Genomic DNA, 16,558 nt, shown 5'->3' with positions numbered 1-16,558 from the left:
CTCTGAAATAGGACCTAAAATGTTAAAGCATTCTTTTCTATACATACCAGCATGCCCTGTTCCCCTTTTAGGGAGGGACATATTATTTAAGCTAGGGGCCTCGATAAGCTGGGAACAAGATAGAATAGAGATCCAAGTCCCTAAAAGTCTGCGAGTTGAGCTCATGGCCCTGTTGCAAGATACACCAGCACCTGAGAAGGAATTCTCCTAAATGTTTCAAGCTGAGTTAACTCAGAAGTAAGGGCATGAGGCAGGTGACACAAGCAGCCAGTGCCACGCCTGTAAAGGTGGGATTAAAGCAGATAGATCGTTGGCCTTGGGTAAAAAAATACCCCTGGAAGCCAGAGGCCATAAGAGGAATCCCTCCTGTCCTAACAGACTTTAGAACCAGGATTGATCAGGCCATGCAGATCCCCATGGAGTACTCCCATGTTACCCAATAAAAAGCCAGGAAGGGGAGAACAGAGATTTGTTCCAGACCTTAGGGCTATCAGTGAAGCAGTCCGAGACACACGTCCTGTAGTACCTAATCCTTACACCCTGCTAGCTAAGCTCCCTGGGAACAGCAGATTCTATACAGTGCTGGATGCTTTTTTCTGTATTTCATTGGATGCTGAGTCCAGGAAATATTTGCCTTTGAATGGGAGGACCCAGGCTCCCACCAAAGGCAACAGTACTGCTAGACTGTCTTACCCCAAGGGTTTAAGATCTCCCCTACTATCTTTGGGGAAATTCCGGGCTGAGATTTAAGGGAATTAAAATTAGAACAGAGTACTGTGCTACAGTTTGTAAAGGATATCCTAATAGCCAGCCCTACTAAGGAAATCTTTGATGAAAACACTATAGCTATGTCAAACTTCTTACCCAGTAAGGGATATAAAGTGTCTAAAGGGAAGGCACAATCTTTAAGGAAACTGTAAAGTATTTGGAGTTTATCATTTCAAGGGGACAATGCAGACTTCCTCAAGAGAGAAAAATGGTAATATGTCAAATTGCTCCACCAAAGACTCATAGACAGCTGCGAGGATTCTTAGGGATGGCTGACTTTTGCCACATTTGGATCCCTAACTTTGGACTGCCTGCCAAGTCTCTCTACAACAAACTACAGGGGCCAGAAATGGACTCTTCGAATGGTATAAGCTGTGTGACCAAGCTTTCAATAAACATAAAAACTTGCTAATGGAAGTGTCTGCACAGGACTTACCAGACTTGAGCACGACATTTGACCTGTTTGTTCATGAAAGACAGTGAATAGCTATAGAATTATTAAAGCAAATGTTGGGATCCTTAAAAAGAGTGGTAGCCTATTTCTCAAAACAACTAAACACTATGGTAAAAGGATGGCCCCCATATATAAGAGCTGTAGCTGCCACGTGCCTATTAATCAAGGAGGCAGAAAAATCGACAATGGACAACCTATGATGATGTGGACCCCCCATCAAGTCTTCAGCCCACTAGAGACTAAGGGACATCTTTGGCTATCTCAAAATAGAGTACTACAGTATCAGGCTGTGCTGCTAGATTCTCCTCAGATTTCCTTAAAACCCTGTCATACCCGAAACCCAGCTACCCTACTCCCTGATTCCAGTGGGCCTATTACCCATGCCTGCCTAGAAGGGATTGATCAGGTTTACTCTAACTGCAAAGACCTCCAGAGAGAACCACTGCCTAATGCAGAGGAAGTATGATTTTTCTATGGGAGCAGCTTCACGCATAATGGACAAAGGAGAGCAGGTTATGCAGCAGCGTTCTTGCAGGCAACCCACACACTGTCCACCAATGCCCCCCACATTCCACCTTCTCCTCACTCAGGCCCTGCCCCACAGAGGCAAACACTAAGGCATAGGAGCCAGGCACCCAGTCTATGCAGGCCTGAGAGCTTGCTGTTGGGTCGTGCCAGTCCCTAGGGTGGGCTTCCTGCCTTGGCTGAGCTGGATTAAATTGGTGCTCTAGTGGATGGTGTGGACCCTGGGCTAACAGACCAAGGGAAGAACTCCAATGGCGTCTGCCAGCGTCTGGTCAGTACACCTGTACTAAGTCACAGTAATGGCCGCTGCCAATGTCTCAGTCCCTGGAGAGGTCTCACCTCTCACTGAGATGCACCCAGAGCCTACCAGGTGAGTCTCTTAAAAAGATATTCTGCTCAAAAATAAGTTACTTACCTTTGCGTGTGTTTTTTTTTTTATCAGAGTTGGCTTGTGAAGTTTCATAACTTAAACAGGAAATTCTACTATTTTAAGTCTTTGAATCATTATGCTGAACAAAATGATTGTAATTTCATTGATTATTTTTATATTTTATCAGGAATTTTAGATTTTTGCTAATATGTTTTGACATCAAATTTAATTTTGTTTCTTCCTCTCCTAGATAAAGGCTTGAGTGCTTCAAGGTAAGATTTTAAGCTAACCTTGATATACCCAACATCTCTTGCCAATCTTCCTTTTTTTTTCTCCCCAAAGCCCCAGTACATAATTGTACATCATAGTTATAAGTCCTTCTAGTTATTCTATGTGGGATGCTGCCACAGCACGGCTTGATGAGCAGTGTGTAGGTCCACATCCAGGATTCAAACAAGCAAACCCCGGGCTGCCGAAGCAGAGCACAGGAAATTTATTACCACAGCACCGGGCCGGCCCTGAATGGACTTAATTCTTGAAAATCTTACTCCTCCCCGGTTGGAGTCTAAAGGACAATGTAGAGGGAGGTGCCATCTATTGAGAGAAGAGGACAGGAGGAGGAATGGATCACTGTGGTAGGGACAATAGGGTGTTTAATTTTGCATGGAAATGTTTAGGACGTGATGGTATGAGTCTGAAATTTCGAGTGGGTATGTTGAAATGACCTTGACTTGGTGTAATGTAAGATGGTAAGGCACTACTGGAGCCTATCAAGCGGCTTATGGCTTAGAGAAGGACCCAGACACTGAAGGCAAAGTGTGTGTCACAGCCACGGGTTATGAATATGAAGCAGAGGGAGCCACTCATGCCAGCGGAAAATGAGTAGAAATGAACCTGATGCAAAATACGGGTAAGACATTCCGTATGAGCTTCATAGACTGTGATCATTAAGTAATGCTGACTGTTGAGAGCCAGGTGGCAGGCTGGCACTTAGTAGGCCCTCAACTGCTGTTGTTTGTCACAGTGAGCGCAGTGGTGATGGTGAGAAGAGTGAGCAGGGTATCAGAGTTCTCACGCGGGGCAAACAGAAGATAAGTTTGCACTCTGTGGTCAGGTGAGACAAATGCCTCTGAGAGGGGTGTGGAGTTATGCGCTGTGTTCTGAAGGTTTACGTGTATTATCCACCTGTAATCGGGGGCTTTATGTGCGCTGTTTTCCTGTAATGGTGGATGGTAACATTCTCATCTTGGGGCTGAAGAAGACTGTCTTATAAGGATTGTGAGTTATCCAGGTCCTCCAGAGACTAATGGTAAAGCCAGGATTGTACCCAAGTGTGTTTGATTCCGAAGGCCTTGTCCTCAGAGCCTCCCACCGTGGTTCTCATGAAAGGCAGTCTGCTGGACAGCAGAAAGGCATTGGAGGCTTTCAAGTAGCCAGTCAAGTGACATTTAGAAGGATCTCTCTGGGACATTTTAAAGGTTGGGTGGAAGTGGGGAAAACCAGGAAGAAGTGCTTTGTTTTTTGATTTTGATTTTTGCCTTTTAAAGCAATTGCAGATTTGTTTTATTTGATAATTGGAAGACAAATTATAAGTACATAGGATGCTTGATTTTTCTCGTTTCTCCTCTGGTGATGACAGGGCTATTTGAACTATTCACATTTTCTAAGAATATTGCTTAATGCTGGGAAGTAGGCTAACACATTTTATTGTTTCCCCATCTTTGAAAAAAGATTAAATAGGAATCTCATTGAAAAGGGTTATTTCCATGTTTCCTACATTTTAAATGCCACTAAAAGTACCTTTCTTCAGGGATCATAGTCATGCTAACAAGTTATTTGTGCTCATAGGGCCAAATAACGGGCCTTTGCTCTTGACACATCAGGATAATTCAATTTTATTGGTTTTGGTAATAATCTTAGAAATGGTTTTCATCTCTTTGTAATTAATTTACATTACATTTCTGAGAAGATAAAGAATTACATGCAGGAAATCGCTGAATTAAAAAAAATATAGCCAACTATGAGAAAAAGGTATAATCATCCTTTGATTTTTCTTTTCATGGCTTCATGTTGAAGCACTTCCACTTTCTTCTAGTTCACTTATTTTGCTGTCTCTCCCTGCATCCTAGTGTCCCATTTCATTACATTGTATAACAGTCTAAATTCAAATCTTAGAAAGTACCACTTTTCTTATTTTAGTAAGGACTTACCCATGGGAGATAGGTTTTGCTATCACTATAATTAATATTTTTGAGTTCTGAATCCTTTATCATATATTTGTATAGATCAAAGAAGCAAAGACGAAAAAAGGCAAGGTAAAAAATCTCTTCTTTTTCCCAGATTACACTTTAAAAACAGAAGTACAAGTAATGAGTAAATACGACTAATCTCTATTTGTTTTGTTGAAGAATAACCTCAAATCACTTGAACGCACTAATGAAATCCTTAATAGCAACATTCAAAGTATACATGTGAAGTTGCGGTCAGATAGAGACCGGAACATCAAGAGTCAGGACTTGGTGGGCCGGACCATGGCCTAGCGGTTAAGAACAGTGTGCTCTGCTTTCACGGCCCAGGTTCAGTTCCCAGGTGCAGACCTACACCACTTGTCAATGGCCATGCTGTGGCAGGTGGCCTACATACAAAATAGAGGAAGTCTGGCACAGATGTTAGCTCAGGGAGAATCTTTCTCAAGCAAAAAGAGGAAGATTAGTGAATCCTCCTCAGCGAAAAAAAAAAAAAGAAAAAGAAAAGAATCAGGACTTGGTGAGAGTTTTCCTACAAAGTTATGACCATAATTTGGCTTTTGAGACTTTTTGTTCATTGGGTGAATTGAGCCCTGCATTCCTCCATGCTGTTCACTGCTCTTTCAAGTACTAATACCACAATGCCTCTTTTTATTTAAGGATTTAGGAAGAATTTTTTCTGTTTCTACAACTATGGGTTAATTTTTTATATCATGCAGCACCTCCCTCCCCTCCAAGAAACCTAGAACTGAGAAATTGTAGGAGAGAGTACTAGAGACTTCTAGCCAGGTTGAGCAGTCCTAGCCCTCGTAATGCAGAGTAGAGACTTTTCAAAGTGAGTCTAGTGACAATATTTACCTTCCACTAAGAAAAGCTGCTCACTTGAGCTGTTTGGCTTCAAGATTTTAGACCTTCTTTGCTTTGCCTTGTCGCCCAGTCAACTAGCCCGTTGTCTCAAAAGTAGGAAAACTGCAGTGCCCATGGTGAGGGGCAGGCTGGAGAGCGGTCCTGGGAATAGTGCCTGCTTGTCTGGAACACACATTCTTTAGTAGTCTGCAATTGTCTCTACGATCCTCTTGGACTTGCCCCTTACCGCTCTACTTTTGCAGACACAGGCAGTGAGACATGTAGCGACAATAATTTATTGCCTTGACTTCTATAACTAACCTAAGCACTCCATGGGACCCAGTGGGAAGGGTGGGGTTTTGTGGTACTGAGGCCACTCTTTTGCAACCTGGTGGAGGGGAAGGTGACAAGTATTGTCCCTGCTTTATTGAGGTTCAGCTTTTGTTGCAGGTAGAGTTTTTGCCCATAATAACATTTCCACGCTTTAACTCTGTTCCACAGGTCAATATGGCTGCAAGAGCACACGCTCCTTTCCCAGAATTGCCCTAGATGCTCTACCCGTGGGTTGCCCTTTATCACCAGTCATGGACTATGGGTGACATCTACCTCCTCCACATGAGTGGCCTCTGTGACTTCAACCACCACCTCCACTCCCCAATTGGTAAGATGATCTGAACCCTGTGTGCTGACTTGCAGAGCATATTCATCTTTTATCTTGTTGAGTCTTTGGAGAAAAGGTAGAGCTGGCACTACAGAGCCTTGCAACGCAAGCTCTGGCTGAAGTCATCGTAACATCACTCAGGTTTCTCAGGACACACATACCATGAGCTGTGAATTTCTCCATACTGAGCTGGGCAGCAGGTGTGTCTTGTGGAGAAGGAAAGTGGATTTTGCAGAAAGAGCAGTTCTGCAGATTTGTACAGAGTCCATGTGCCGGGCTCTGTGGTAGATGAGGCACACCCCTAACTTCAAGGGCTTAAGGTGTCCTGTAGGAGACAGACATTCCCATTAAAAGCTTGTGATCACCCTAACAAAAGCAGCACCAAAGGGCCCTGGAAAACAAATGAGTTAGACATAAATCTCACCAGGATGAAATGGAAGGTTGTGGCAGAGAAGGAATAATTGAAGTGCCCAGTGGGAGTTGGTTGGGTTCCCTTCAAAGGAGCTAGAAGGCCATTCCCAGCAAGGCAAGCAGTGTGAGCAGGGATGTGAAGGCAACATGAGGTCCACGCAGAGCCACTGCATGTTTTCCAGTCACACAGTGTGGGCAACGCAATTATCCTCATCAAAATGTCACTATTGCCATAACACCCTTAGTTCATAATCCAAATAAAGATTCTTGTTTCCCTGGATTTCTGAAAGTTCTGGGTCTGTGTGAGAGAAAAATCCCTGTAAGTTTGGAAATTTAACTTCACTCTTTCAGGATACTTGGCCTGGGTTTACTGTGCCCCGGCGAGACTAACGGTGAAGACAGGATCGTTATCAGCTGAGCAGCTGCTTTGGTCTTCCGCATGAGTCAGACTCTGTGGGGAATTCAAGGTTGATCAGATCCTTGCATCCTCTAGTCACCACCACTGACTGTCAGCTTTGCATCTCCCCAAACTTGCCACACAGTATCCTAATTCTTTGCCTGTGTTCCTGCTGACTCAGCCCCTAATACCAGCTCTCAGTGGCGCCTACTCAGGGCCTCAGTCCCATTGTCCGTGAGAGGGGTAATACTGGCTTCTGAGGTCATTGTGAGGAAGATAAGATTAAATACCTAATGAAAGTGTCTTGCAAAATGGCTGGGACATATTGGTACTCACCATTCTCACTGTTCAAATGAAAATATCTCCACACAGATTATCTGAAGATGTTCACTGAAGTACATTCAATTAAATTAAGGGTGTAAGAGCTCGGGCCCAGAGATTCACAATCCTGATTTCAAAAGATAAGGCAAGGACCCCCCTTTTTCTAAGAGAGGAAGAAACAAAATTAAATTTGATGTCAAAACATACTATTAGGAAAAATCTATAGTTCCTAGTAAAAGAATATAATGTAATGAATTTATAAATCATTTTGATCAGCATTATGATTCATAGCTTTAAAAATAAGAAGAAATATAGAATTTCCTGTTTAAGTCATGAAACTTCACAAATCATCTCTGATAAAGAACAAAAGGTAAAATTCTTTATTTTTGATCAAAAGATGTCTTTATCTTCTGTTAGATTAACACTGATCATTTCATTTTCATAATGAATGTGGCAAGCATTTTCATAAATACACTATTGCATAATTTACCTGATTTTTTTTTGCCAACCCCAATATCCACACTGAAGTCCAGAACCTGGGATTGCTTTAAAAGCCTCCAAAAATATTTTAAAAAGAAAAGGCAAAATCTTTGTACTAGGATATGCCTCTTTCAATCAATAAAAAGCTTTTCTGAAATCTTACAGAGTTGGCTGTCTGCTGAATTGATAAATAATTACAACACATCAGGTCCTATGATTTTCCTAGACCACGATAAACAGAGGGTCATCAAATGAGAAAGAGAGTGGGAGATGGCTAGGAGAAAAGCACAAGCAACAACAGAAACGACTGATAACATTTCAAGAAAGGACAAAAAGTGCTTCCTAGAGCCGAGTCATCCCCTGTGGAATTATAGCTCAATAAAATCCAGGCAGGATCCCATTGTAATACCATGGAAAGATTCATTTTCCTGACCCCTAAAACATATTTTCCCTTTCAAAAGTTTTAGATGATGATCAGATGCTGAGGCCAGCCCAAAAAACTTGCCAAGATATTGGAATATCATTATAGTATCAAAAGTTAGGCATAATAAAGTTGTTACAGGAAAATGCATCCATGGAAGGCAAACGCAAAATCACAGATATACCTTTAACTTCACACAATGTTCAGGAAACAGTGCACTTCCCTGTCCAGTGTCACCCAACCCCACAGGGAGGGACAACTGGGAACAGGGATGGGGTCACCAAATATTTAATATCTGTGTGTTCTCTTTGAAGGGGAGTGTTTATAAATTGTAGTTTCCTCATTGAAAATATATTGTGTTGTTCAATGAGTTGCTAAAAAGATTAGAATATTTTACAAAATTAACTTCCATTTCAAACATTAATTTGTGTCCAAGTTAGAGATCTAAAGGAAACAAAAGAGCTGGACTTCTGGATTCTGATCCAGCTTGTAAGAAGCTTGGACGTTGTCACTCCTGTCCACATAACAAGCAAAAAGCTGAACAAACTAAATGTCAAAAACTCTTCATAGGTCTATCAGAGAAATGATGTCACAGGGCCATTGTTGCCTGCAGAATCAGAGAACCAGACTGGCTCATACCGACAATCACTACTTACTGGACCAGAAGGCCAAGATCAGAACTCTCCACAGGAACCAGAACACCACGGTAGGCAAACTTATAGTGTAACTGATGAAGTCCTGAACACTCAGTGTGGATAAGCAAGAGATTTAAAAATGCCAGGGTACCCAGTCTCAAGGAGCTGCCATACTTGTGTGAGTTTTATCTTCAGGGATCTTAACAGCTTCTCACAGGAAATACTGGAGAAAAATGCCCTCATGCTATTGGCAGGGAGAGGGGGAAAAACAGCCATTTAGAAATAAATTCATAGTATTCTGTTCTTCTTAAAAAGACCTGGCTGCAAGAGAAACTACTTTAGTAGAGCCTAACTGGTGTTTTTCCAAAGACTGAGTGACCTAGGTGAAGGGAAGTACCCAGCTCCAGAGCTCTCTCTTCCTGTCTCACCTAAGAGTTAACTCAGCCTAACCCCAGCCAGACAAACATAAATCCTCAGACTAAAGATCTGTTTACCTCAGTTGTTCCTTTAAATCAGGAGACCACATCCAGCTTTCAATAGGCAGACTAAAAGAAAAAACACACAGTTTAAACACAGAGAGTAAGCCTTAGAATTGCACTCAGTATGGCAGAGATGATGGAATTATTAGGCTAAGAATGAAAATCACGATGATTAACATGCTAATGGCTCCAGTGAGAAAAGTGGACAACACGCAAGAAGAAAAGGTGAATGTAAGCAGAGATGAAAATTTGCCCAGAACTGCATACTGTAGCAATTCACATAGCTGACCACGGGTTACTTCACAGTTTTCAGTCTATAAAATGGTAGATAAGTGGGCTTTCTACAAACATAAATCAGGGTATAAGAAATTATGATTATGGAGAACAGCAACAAAGCCCGGCAAATGATTACAATATTCCAGTTTCTGATTATTTTAGCATATGCCCAAAGATAAGGAAGGTTCTAATTAATTGGAAATGAAGGTCTAAAACAACATCCTATGATATGATATTATTAATAGAACATTTAATAAACATTGATATAGAACCTTAACTACAGATACTTGGTTATGTGCTGGGGATAGCAGGATGAAAAAATGTGATTCAGTCTCTCAAGGAGCTACTCAACTAGGCAGAAAAATGCAGAGACAAGTAATCACAATGCAATGTGGGTAAGTGCTACTATAAAGGTATAGGAGCAAAGAGGCTCACTGCCTTGGGGGTTAGAGTTTCAGGGATAGCTTTAATGGGATGAAAATACTGGGGCTGAGCCTTGAAAATAATGAGTCAGCCAGGTAGGACGGAACATTGCATCTAAACACGGAGTCTGGTTTGGCTGGAGCCAAGACTGCATGTTGCAGAGCAGCAGAGATAGGAGAGGAGAGGGCAGTGGGAGCCAGGCCACACAAGATCAATGTGCTCAAAGCTAGGAGTCAGACTTTATCCTGGGGAAACTGAGAGTTCCCTGAAGCTCCTCCCTCCTTAAAATAGCTTTGCACTTATATCTGGTTATTAAAGTAATTCATGCTTGTTACAAAAGAGTCAGATAATAGAGAAAGGTAAAATAGATGAAAGACAGACAATAGATAAATGAAAATAAGTCACCTATACTTGTACAACTCAGAGATAATTACCACTGCCATTTTGGTCTGGGGGCAGCAGAGTATAGCGGTTAGGAGCTCAAGCCCTGGAGTCACATAGTGCAAGTGCAGTGTACTGAGGCTAGTGCCTGACATATCATAAGTACTTAAGAAACACTAGATATTATTACTATTACTATTTTTCCCTTGTGACTTCTTTAAGGTAATGTTGAGCACTTATAATTAGCCATTTACAGTCTCAGCACTTTACACCTATTAAGTCATTTAATTCTTACACGTCTTCTTAAGCGGGTAATACTATTATACCCATTTCACAGATAAAGAAATGGAGGAACAGATAAGAGGGAGAACCAAGACTAGGACGCAGGCTCCAAAGCCAAAACTCTCTTCTTTATACTACACTGTCCCCAAGGGATTTTTGTAACCAACTCCTCCCACCAAAAATAAAAAAATCTGTAAATATGTTTTCATATCAATTAAATATAACAACTGTCAACTTTAATAACAGTCCAGTCTCTAAATTGACCTAAAAACTTACGTTACCTGAAAAAATTCCTTTTTGATGACACTGGTTTTGTTTTTTGTTTTTTCGTGAGGAAGACTGGTCCTGAGTTAACACCTGTTGCCAATCTTCTTCTTTGTGCTTGAGGAAGAGTGGTCCTGAACTAACATCTGTGCCCATCTTCCTCTATTTTGTATGTGGGTCGCCACTACAGCATGGCTTGATGACTGGTGCAGGTCTGTGCCTCGAATGTGAACCTGTGAACCCTGGGCTGCCAAAGAGGAGTGTGCAAACCTAACCACTATGCCACTGGGCTGGCCCTGACACTGTTGCTTCTTTAAAAAAATTATAAACAATATTAAGATGAGCATCCTTGTACGGACATCCTAGTACACCTGTCTATTTTCTCAGGATAAATTCCTGGTCAAATAAGCAGGGATATTTTACATTCTGACAATATTGCTAACTCCTGAAAGAATGAAGCCATTTATATTTATCAACCAAAAATATGTGAGATTGATAAGGTGGGACTGAGTGAGGCAGGGGGTCTATATGGTCGTGAGTAATCACAGTTGCTGAGCACAGGACGTCAGAGCCGGAGTAGGGTGAGGAGGGCATCCTGTAGGGGAGACAGCCCACGACTAGGGGCAGGAACCCAGGACACACACGCAGGAGGGTGGCCTGGTGTAGGTTGTCAAGCCTGAGAGGTATGAGGAGGGCGTCCATGCTGTGGGAAGTAGAGAGCAGTGAAGCCTCATCTCGGATGTCAGAAACTGTTTAAGGTAAAATAAGGCATCAATGCTGGGGGACAACGGTAGCCCTTCACAGAATTCAGAGCCCAAACAGGGTGAGGGTGTCCACGTGAGAAGGTTAAGGGCATTCACACAGGAGGGTGACCTGGTACAAGGTCAGGGTGACAGAACTCTAGAAGGGTGAGGAGGGTGTGGGGCAGTGGCAGCAATGGGAGACTGATCAAATATATTGAAGATAATGGGAGTCAGGTTTCTCACTGTTAGAGAAGGAAGTTATAAATATGAAAAGGGAGAGAACTAGAATGAAGCCTGTGGAATTGGACTGGAAGTAGAGATACTGATATCAACTCATGGTTTTTCGATATGTAGGGATACAGAAAAATATTTAAATCTAAACAAGTGTATGTGTGTTTGTGTATATGTGTATACCCATATACACATATGTTTCCTAGCTCTCTTTTGGCAGTATTGACATCCCAACAGCAAAGAGCACAGCTAGCACCCAGATCTTGAGTTTCTAAATGTCATTCTCCACTAAAAAAGAACCAAGTATCCTAGGAAAAATGCCTGATTCCAGGGCTGGGCAAGGGAAAGCACAGATGAGGCTGAACAACATCTTTTTGTGTCAGAAAAGTAAGGAAATGCTCAAACAGTTATGGGATCATGTCAAAAGGACACAGAAGCTAGCTTCATGGCCAAATCTGGGATATTTTCAGCATCAATATAAATTTAGTAATTGATTATAACCCACTGAGTGAAACAGGTATCCATCAGTTAATTCTAAAAAATGAATAAATTAAGTTTAATGAGGAAGCATCTCTGTACAAAATTACAGAGAAAAAGAGTAACTTTAGAGAAGTTTAGCACACACTATCTTAATCAAGTCATCAAAGCTAGTATCACTAGTAATAACGGAACAAATCAAAATTGTGTACAACCTGATAAAATACAAGAGAACAGAATATGACTTCTGTGATATTCTTGCCAAAGATGTTAACCTGAATCTAATCAATGAGGAAACATACAAACCTGAGGGACATTCTACAAAATCACTGGTCCAAGACTCTTCAAAAGTAGTAAAGTCATGAGTGTCAAGGAAGACTGAGGAATTGTCTGGATGGAAGGAGACATGACAACTGAATGTAACACATTCTAGCCTGGATCTTACTGCTTGAAAAGGATGTTACTGGAACAACTGGAGAAACTCGAATGAGGCCTAAGGATTACATGGTAGCAATGAATCAGTTATTTCCTGATTTTGGTGGTTGCAGAGTATTGTTCGCAGGAAATATACACTAAAATGGGGCAGGGGAGATGGAGCATTGTGTTAGCAACTTCCTTCAAATGTTGGCTGGGGGAGTTTTGGGTACTGTTCTCGCTTTTCTGGAAGTTTGTTTCCAAATAAAAAAGCGATGAGACTGTCAGCTTCCTTACTCTGCTTGCCACATTAACCTTTAAAAAATTGCTTTGCCAATCTGATAAGCAAACAAAAAAGAAAAAAAAAAAGAAAAAGGAATCCCCCTTCAATAAAATCTGTTTCCGAGCACTAACTCCCGTTCGGCATCCTGGATGACACATCGTATCTTTTGTTGATCTTCTGTCTCTCCCCACTGGAACCTAAGCAGTGGTCTTCCACTCCCTGCTGCAGCCCAGGGGCTCAGGGCGGCGCCCAGCACCCGGCCCACAAGACACAGGTGACGACTGACGGATGAGCGACCCATGCTCAGCTCTCAGCAAATGGCAGGGACGACCAGCAGCCTCACGACTCCCCTTTGGAACGTAAACTGCACGAGGGCAGGGAATCGTGCTTCCGTGCGCCGGGATGTCCCCGGCACCTAGAACAACCCTGGCACACGGAACACCCGAATCAACGTCTGCCGAGTGAACATCCGTCCTGTGCGCCAGGTCTACACAGGTCTAACCCGCCAGTATCTCCCCGGAGGTGGGAGGCGTTGCCCCGTCACTCCCATTTTACAGCTGGGAGAGCCGCTTCCCAGAGGCCGGAGGGCGGGGCGCCTGAGCAGCGTCCAGCGCGGACCGGGCGCTGCCGGCCGCTGGGCCGAGGGGCTGGGAGCTCCGAACCGCCTCGGGCCGCCCCCTCAGCCCCACCGCTCACCTTGGCTCCGGGCCGCCTCTCCTCAGGTTCCGAGCGGGCTCTCCGCGCCTCGGCCGCCCCGACGTGCTTGCCCGGGGCGCGCCTCCTCTTCCGGCCCTTCTGGAGGAGCGCCCCGGTCCTTCCCCTCTCGGGCTCCATGAGGCTGCGCAGAAAGACGGGCGGGAGCTGAGGAAACCCCGACGGCCGGCTTCCCGAGCGGGGGGCAGCAGGGCGTCCACGGCTACCGCCTCCCTCGGACCCTCCCCACTTCCGTTCACACAGCGCGCCCCGCCGCGGAGCGAACCGCGCCGCCCCAGGCCCAACGGTTTTACCTTCCGCGCCGGAAGCAGGATTCCAGACGGTTCCCCAAGGGCGCAAACGCGCCTCCGCCCGTAGGAAAAGACTGAAGGGGGCGCTGCCGGCCAGGTCCCCGGGCCGAAAACCACTCCCCACGTCCTGGAGCCCCGACTCTCCTCCCGGGCCCACCGCGTTTGAACGGACCGGAAGTGGATTCCGGCGATTTCTGGCAATTGGGCCATGAAGCGAAAGGCGTGTCGGGAATGGTGGCCAAGAGGCTGGCCCAGTACGCGAGGGAGTTCCCGGCGGGGTCGCTCCGAGTCCCCCGGTGGCGTCCGCCGCAGGCTGGGCAGGGGCGCGCGGCGTCAGCCTCCGTTCTCTGCAGCCCCGGCGTCTCCGACCCGCGCTCTCACGCCCCGGCTGAAAGGTGTCGGCCTGGAGCCTCAGGCAGCCCTGTGCGCGAGGTTGGAAGGACCAGGGTTCTTGACTGTGTGGCCTGGAGCCCGTCTCGGCGCGTTCTAGGCCTCGGGAAACGACTGGACGTGACAGCGCCTTGTAGACCGGTCGCAGGTCTCAGGCAGCCCCCAGCGCACCCTTGAAGCCGTTCACCCCACCACGTCCTAGTGAGCCGTGTAACTCGTAATGTGGATCGTTGTGGCCTTCTGCCTGATGCCTGGAAACGCTGTGCACGTTTCCGATTTCTAGAACTGGTGTAATAGAGAAAAGCGTCCGTTCAGAGTTGGATGACCCTGATTCATGTACCAAATATGTGTTCTTTGGCAAATTACCGAATTCGTTTTCTCATCCATTACATATAGGTAGCAAAAGTGACTACTTTGTACAGTTGTTGAGGATTAAATGAGGTCGCCATCTTCAGTGCCTGCTATGTAGTAAGCAATGGATAAATGTCAGCTATTATTCCCAACTCCCCATCACACCTCATAAACAAAAAACTAGAACAGGAGGCGCCTGCCTAAAACTCTGCCTACTCATCAAGGTGGTCTCGCCATGCTTAAGACCTCAGGAAGCTCATCCCTTTCTGTGGACTCTGCATCTTTGGGATCCTTTATCATATATTACCTTCCAGTAGATTACCATGAATGTGTAGTTTCTTTATCCAGATATTTTAAGCTCCTAGAAGACTGGACCTGCTCTGTCTTGTCAGAACTGTGCTGTATGCACAGCAAGGGCTTGAAAAATGCAGAGGCAAAAATAAGAAGCTTTTCAGTGCATCTTTACCTCTACAATTACTTGAGTTCCTCAGTATTACTGTAAAATAAGGGGAGCAGAAAGAATTAGTCTAAGTTTGCAATTGTATACTTTGAGACTTATGCAGGTAAACTGACTACTAAAATCAAGAGAGGGTGGCAGTTGGTACATAAATCAAGGTCTTTTGCCCTCAAAGTCTAGTTTAGTTTCCTCTCAATCACAATACATTAATAATGAGGGTTATACCATTAGTTTGTTAGCCTATTCAAACAGGAGTGTGAATGAGTTTGTTGAACATATTGGGTTGTTTTACGTTTTCAGGCAGTTTGCATTAATTAGGAGAAAGTCAATTGCACCAGCAAATGGAAATCTAGGAAGAAGCAAATCCAGTAAGTAGTGTGCTTAGTTTCTTTACATGTTGTAGCTGCACTTTTCACACTGGTAAAGCATAACAATATCCTGACCTTTTGCAGAGCAGTTGTTTGACTACTTAATTGTCATTGATTTTGAGTCGACATGCTGGAATGATGGGAAACACCACCAGAGCCAGGAAATAAGTAAGTCTGGACTGCTGATGGCCAGGACTAGCACTTGATGAGTAACTTGAAGATTTATAGATAGAAATGAGTCAACAGTTAGTTTAAGAAAACGAAATGGTCTATGAATTGGTAGTTTGCTATAAAACCTGATTTGTCAAAAAAAGAACAAGAACCTAAATACCTAAATGTGTCATCACATAAAATAATTGTTTTAGGGTTACACACGAAATCTCAATTGCATAGAAACTAAAAAAATACCTTTGTAAAAAAGGAGTATATTTCAACTTCCGTGTAGCCTTCGTAATTTAATTGTGGAAATATGTTCATGAATTTTAAGTAGATAGACTCATAGCTTCAATACTTTGACTTACTCTTTGGCATAACCTTATTATAATCATTATATCACACTACTTTGGTCATTTTAATATGCTTTTACTGAAACCGATTGTTTAATAATGCTATATGATCGTAATCTATGTTTAATTTAGAGTGATTACAGCATTAATTTAACAATTACATATTCAAGTGTCAGTTGCATCTTTCATGTAGTTGAATTTCCAGCAGTACTGCTGAACACATCAACTGGAGACATTGAACCTGAGTTCCATGCTTATGTTCAGCCTCCGGAACATCCAGTTCTTTCTGAATTTTGCATGAGACTCGCAGGCATGAAGCAGGTATTTCCAGCAGTTTAAGTTCCAGCAGTGTAAGCCATTTTTTCTTGCTGTGTTTAAGATCCACCTAGCTGCATTTTTAGCGTGTGCCTGGTGCTTTGATGTGCGTTTACATAGTGGTTGGACAAGTTTAGTCATTTGGCTGAATGGCAAATCAGCATCAGCCTATGGTTTGTCTGCCTGTAGCCTTCATAGGTGTCCAGCTTAGTGCTGTGTTTCCCATCCTGCATCACCCCAGGGCTGATGGATCTTCCTGCAGCCTCACAATGCTTCAGATTCTTTTTTTTTTTTTCCTAAAGATTGGCACCCGGGCTAACAACTGTTGCCAATCTTTTTTTTTTTTTCTGCTTTATCTCCCCAACCGCCCCCCACCCCC

The 16,558-nt window shown here is 43.6% G+C and overlaps 1 protein-coding gene across 1 annotated transcript in view; it reads right to left on the bottom strand.

Moving 5' to 3' along the window:
• Positions 1-16,518, bottom strand: part of LOC106841728 (protein disulfide-isomerase-like protein of the testis) — a 91,320-nt gene extending 74,802 nt beyond the window's left edge. The window contains exons 1-5 of the transcript XR_011494243.1: positions 13,796-16,518; positions 13,485-13,626; positions 9,030-9,080; positions 6,295-7,162; positions 6,032-6,195 (exon numbers count right to left, since the gene is read on the bottom strand). The gene's annotated coding sequence lies outside the window, so the exon portion shown is untranslated. The remainder of the gene's footprint in view (positions 1-6,031; positions 6,196-6,294; positions 7,163-9,029; positions 9,081-13,484; positions 13,627-13,795) is intronic.
• Between the last annotated feature and the right edge of the window lie 40 nt (positions 16,519-16,558).

The sequence above is a fragment of the Equus asinus genome, chromosome 14 (assembly GCF_041296235.1).
Source record: "Equus asinus isolate D_3611 breed Donkey chromosome 14, EquAss-T2T_v2, whole genome shotgun sequence".
NCBI lineage: Eukaryota > Metazoa > Chordata > Mammalia > Perissodactyla > Equidae > Equus > Equus asinus.
The sequence above is the reverse complement of the archived record's forward strand: the minus strand, read 5'-3'. Positions and strand labels throughout refer to the sequence as shown.